The sequence below is a fragment of the Notothenia rossii genome, assembly GCF_949606895.1.
Source record: "Notothenia rossii genome assembly, chromosome: 7".
NCBI lineage: Eukaryota > Metazoa > Chordata > Actinopteri > Perciformes > Nototheniidae > Notothenia > Notothenia rossii.
In genome coordinates, this window is record NC_136905.1 from 52,396,899 (window position 1) to 52,402,898 (window position 6,000).

The 6,000-nt window shown below is 42.3% G+C and overlaps 1 protein-coding gene across 2 annotated transcripts in view; it reads right to left on the reverse strand.

Moving 5' to 3' along the window:
• The window catches only part of LOC307046891 (transcription regulator protein BACH2-like), an 84,041-nt gene extending 78,252 nt beyond the window's left edge, over window positions 1-5,789 (reverse strand). For both annotated transcript variants that reach the window (XM_079693555.1, XM_079693556.1), the window contains exon 1: window positions 5,620-5,789. The gene's annotated coding sequence lies outside the window, so the exon portion shown is untranslated. The remainder of the gene's footprint in view (window positions 1-5,619) is intronic.
• Between the last annotated feature and the right edge of the window lie 211 nt (window positions 5,790-6,000).

A 6,000-nucleotide genomic window follows, 5' to 3' on the forward strand; every position in this document is an offset into this window, starting at 1 on the left:
CTTCAATGCGAACCACAGAAAAACAACATCAGCCGTTAGTTAGCCCTCACAGCTCACAGCTCCTCATATCTGTTCAGAAACTAGACAAAAGTTAAACAAGTACAAACCACATACTGTCTGTGTCATGGAGAATACAGTCGCTGGTTTATTTATGTCTGTATAGGCCGTTGTTGTGAGTGTGGACGGTCGGAGCATATACTGCATTAGCTTAGCCGAACCCCATTTAGAAAAACACGTATTTTAAAAGTTTTTTCGCCTGCCGTCTGTCTGCAGACTTGTCAAAGCCTTAATTCATGGTTTTTACTAACCGGTATCAGTATGTTGTTACTTCGGCATCATTTTGAAACGTGTATTACAATTAAATCACGGTCAAATATGTTCATTTTGTTGTAGTTGTAACCCCCTTGCCAGCGATTCTCCCTCTAGTTTAGCATAGTCAGCCTGACGGCCCCTACACACGGCGACGTGCGTTGTCGCTTGCCGGCGGGGGGGGCTGAAACTCGACAAACAACCAATCACATGAATCTCCCGCCCCAGACACACAAGCACGCGGTTTGATTGGCTAGAGCTTGGACTGATATATGATTCGATTGGCTGACGCCTCCGTCGAGGCGTCAAAAGTAGTACATTGCTCTACTTTTGCAGCGAGCACCGCGAGAGAAGCTACGCTTTGCTCCCACAATGCAGTTCGGCGAATCGTGACGTCACCCCATGCAAAGTGAATGGGCAGAAGCGTTGAAGCGGCAACGCACACCGCCGTCTGTAGGGGCCGTGACTCAGCCTGGTTGTTGGCCCGCTAAGAACCTCGATTTTATGGGGCCAGTGAAATGCGCAAACTGTGAAATAGTACCCCCTAGCCAGTACTACGCCAAGTGGAAACGCAACCAAAAACGGGCCATGCACGGCAAGCTTAAACCTCGCTGCGCTGTAGTGGAAATGCGCCATTAGTGTGTGTTTCGCTCCGCTCACCAGTCCGTCACAGCGGGTGGAGCTGCAGGATTTCTGCTTCACACACGTTGCATACAATTTCATTTTGGACGCGTACGTCTATTTAGCTTTGTATTTAACATCTGTAGCGAGGTATGGCTGATTCACAATTTCAAATGACTGTAAATTTAACCAACACATTCAGACAAATTAATGTAACTTTACACAGTGCACATGGGATGTTTTCATTGGATTTTGGAATATTGCAACAACAACAACAAAAAAGCTCTGTGTTAAACAAACGTTTGGATATTTACATGTTTTGTTCAGCAGGATAATCTCCACATATTGACACCACCACAATTGTGAATAAATATTTTGGTCAGAAGTCAAAAGTTAACTTTAGACCATAACTGACTTCATGTCACCACAGCTAAGTGTTTCAAAGTCCTGATGATTCGTGACTCCCTGTGGAAATGTGGAATCCTAAAGCTGATTTCTTAGAATGTGTGGCATGTTTGCTAGGGGTAAAATATAGACCATTTTTTAAAAGATCAGGTTGTTTTTGTTAGAATGAATAACCAAAAAAAGTACTTGATTCAACGTCATGCGGACATTTTAACACAGCTGTATCAACATGGTGCTTCACCTGAAGTATGGCTCCACACATTTTTATTTTTATTTATGACTACTGCTACTTACATCTGAATCTTAAGTCTAGCTAGTACTCAAATGATCCCTTAATTAATCAATTAGGATACCAGTACATTGATGATCAACAATGGATCATTAATCCACAGTTTAAGGCTTTATCTAAAAAAGTGATATTGTGCGTTTTGATCTGTTTTATATCACAATTAACTGAATATCTTCAGTTTTGGACCGTAAAACGTCACTCAGAGCTATGGTAAACATTGATTGACATTTTTCCATACTTTCCGACACCTTGTGCTATACTGAAAAAATATTGATGAATCAATAAACATAAGCCATATTGGACAATACTAATGTGCTGTTGCTCAGCAAGTCCAGCATCCAGTGATGGTATCAAGGTGGGGTTTTTGCATTAACCTTGACATTGAAATGCATTATTGATATCAGTAATACCCATATGATAATATTATGCATATGGTCCAGCGACCTTAAAATCTCACTATCAATTAATGTTAGTATTCCGTCATTTTTGTACCCTCGTATTTTGAATGTAATTAATTTGTCTATTAAAAAAAACACGTTAAACAAAGTTTTCCCCTCAATTCTAATTGAGTTATAACCATAGGGGTTGAGACAGCCCCAGTATCGAGCAGCAGACAGGCGACTCTGGTGTGTTTGGGTGTGTTCTAATCCTTTAATGAGCCAGTTCACCAACAGGCCACTCTTGATTCATTAGAGTTAAAGCTGGTTACCTCTACATGAGCTCCAAGAGAAGAGCAGGTTGAAAGCAGTAATTTTGGGACTGAACGCCTCCACACACACCACTGAACACACATTTCTGTCCTTCATTCAGGAAAGCTGTAGGCAGGACTCCAAACACACTCTGAATGAGATCAATTAGTGCATACATATATGAGTAAATTCTTTGAGTAAAATGTATTTCCTGGTTGCTACTGTATATGTGAACACCGTCCACCCTGCACCACAGTCCATCCAACTCTTCTTATCAGGAAAAAGATATTTCAACAACTACTGGCCAGTTGCCATGACAATTGGTACAGATATTCAGGGTCCCCTGAGGAGGATCCTTAATAACGCCACAGTCTGTCACCTTCAACCACGTGGCACAAATTCCACTTTAGGTATAATTTCTAAGGATTGGGGTGTCTCTGAACAGGAACAGCTCTTAAAAATGTATATCAGCTGATTGCCAAATGTATAGATCACATAGTGTTTGAATTTGGTCTGAAGATAACATCCTGCAGATTAGAATACAATGCAATACACAATGTAAAGAATTCATTAGAATTGAGAGTTGCAGGATTGACTCCTAAAAAACGAAACACTTATCAGCATTTTTTCACTTATGGTTCCATTTGAATGCAATGTTTTTCTTCAACTTATTTGTTCAGCCGTTTGGTCTGGTCTGTGGTTAACAAAGAGATGTTGTTTTTTTCTCTACAACATAAAATATAGTTAATATAACCTACTCATGAATTAGCAACGCTTCAATCTGTCATAAAAATGGTTGCTACGAGTGACCTAATGAGGCAACTAAACATCATCACACCAAACATTAGCCACCTTTAGCTTAGCAGTTGTGAAGTGAAGTCATGTGACCGTGATGTAGTTTTTATATAGCCCAACATTTTGACGTCTAGAAGTGGCATTCTTATGTGGAGATTATCACATCCTTAACAAAACATGTAAGTAAGTGTTTGCCAAATATCTTATTTTCTGTCATATTCCAAAATTCAATGGAAAAATTCCATAGCTTTTTGTTGAGGGAGTCCTTGCGATTCTAACTTTGTCATCCGACAAAAATACGTCAACACTGTACCATTTTAATCAACAATATATGCCAAACTACTTCACCTTTAAATAAAAACAATGGTTAACGTATGATTTTTTTAAATAAAAGATGACTCTAAATTGAAATTGTATTGATCCAGAGGTGAAATACTGCCTCCTATTTCAGGTGCAGCGCTTTCGGAGCAGGCGACTCGGAACTCCAACTTGCATCTTTAAATTTCAGTCTTGCACCTTAAAAGGGAAAAACTTAGGGCAATCATGCTAAATCCACATCCAAACAGACACAAATTATTAATCCTTATCATTATTAATAATGCATGATGACTTATCAAATTAAAACCATCATGTTATTTATTTTTTCTTACTTTGGTGTCATCCAGTGGCAGTATCAAGAGTGCTGTTGAGGTGTTCTATTTTGCAGCAGAAGCAATGGCTTAAGACAAGACAAAGAAATTAGTCCTTTGTATGGTTCCAAAGTGCTGTTTCATATGCCTCCCATAATGCACCACAATAACATCATTTGTGTTTTTGTCCCAGCAATGTGAATGTGTCACCCCCGGTTGTGCATTCTCTGTTATGAATTTGCGGTCGGAAGCTTGGATAACATTGATGACGTATTTTGTGTTATTATAATTATTTATTTACTTGCCGAAGCTCCACAGAACACGTTACATTACACTGTTGGAGTAAACTGGGCACTATGAGTGATATTGCTGAGTGTCCCTTTAATACTCTTGTATTAACAGTGAAGGATCTCCATGCTAGGATTATAACTGGGCTAATCAGCAGGCAATCTACATCAGAGCAGGAGAGAGATATCACTCTCTGCTGAACATAACTGAGTGGAAGTGGAGTAGTACATATTTCATTGGCCTCAGTCACCTCTCATCTGCTCCATTCAGCAGCTGAACTGTATGTAACCCCCCAAAACACCCCAGTGCTTATACAGTGATGCTGCTGTTCCCCGGTAGCACAGAGGCGGAGGATGGAAGAGGCAGAGAGCTTTGAAGGAAGGATGACAAAGAGCTAATCTGCTCACTACTGAGGCATGTTTACTACGGCACTCACTCCATATATCATCTTAACTGAGTCAACGGTTGAGTGTTCATTGAATACCAACATGTTTATAAGTAGGCCTAATACATATAATATACAAGGAAAACAAGACCTCTGTTATTCATTTCTTATACATTTGAGGTTGCGAATTTTCCTCTAGGTGAAGGACAAAGGTACTGCCGGTTTTGAGATTCTCATTGTAGACATATTCAAATATATTCCATACAGGAATTCCTGTTTATCCCAAGCTTTATCCCGAGGAGGCTGTTTACTGAAGCGGCCGTTCAGCGGCAGAGGGCGGGAATAAGGGGGTGGGAGGCTGGGTCCTTTGTCCCTCTGCAGCCCCTTCCTCCCCCAGCATGACAGCAGCGCGAACCCCTGCTGGGGCTCTCCCGTGCAAAACATGTGCCCCTTTTTATGTTCAATGTATTGGGATTTATTTCAGAAGTCCAATGTGGATAGTTTAAGAAGGACAAAGGGACGTTTATAAAGACCGGCAAGTTCTTTCTAGAACAAACAGGTCCGTCATAATGACACACACGGCTGCTCTCTGTCACATGGCACCATAACAGCGGATACTATCAATATTGTTTCTGAGAAACATTGTTTTTTTTTTAATGATTTATTCGGGTAATACGATCCCATTAGTTAAATGACAGTGAAGGCAGAGGTGACGACACACGGTAACTGGTCCCGGGCGGGATTCGTACCCCGATCATCAGCACGGATCCAAAGCCGGGGATATGCTCTACCAACTGAGCTATACGACTAGTAATGAATTGTAAACGTGGTGGGGAAATAACGGCCATGCGAAACCCCTCCAAAGACACAAAGCACTTTGTTCGGGCTCTACTTTCCCGACGTAACACCGAGGCGAGGAGGAACACGTTTCTGTGGGAAACACACTCAGGCACCTAGCTTAAACCCGCAGCATCCCTGCTAACCTACGGGGAAAGCACCGAGGTGTCAGGTACTCACTGCAACAACAAACACCGTGCTTACACCGAGCGCTAAACAACAGCGTTACTACAACATAAACAAGAGAGGGACGCCAGCGCGAGCAGACAGATTAGTAGTAGCAAATCCGAGGCTGACAAGGGGCTCCCGTAGTCTGCTCCACTCAGCCGTAGTAAAGCTCAATGGTTGCTTATTATGCTGGCAGCGACTTACCCGTTTTCCCTGCTCGTCTGCGTTCAGCTCCTCAGAAATAAGTCCACATTGTTGTGTCCCCGCAGCCCTCTGACAGCCCAAACCGCTGAATTTAAAGCACCGTAGGCATCAGTCGGTGTGTAGAAGGGTCTCCCGTGAGTGTGTGAGGATGAAACGCCTTTCCTCCTCTAGGAGCTGCATTGTTGACATTGTCTTGCTGACGTCATGCTGGCCCTCATTCACAACAACGGCCGAGCCCCCCTGTTCTACGGTGATGTGCCCCCCCTCCCGTTATACGGTGATGCAGCCTTCTGCTTTACGGTGATGTAACCCTGTGTTTTATGTGTCTACTATGATGGAGCCCCCTACTCTGCGTCTCTGTAGCCCCCCTGCTCTATGGTG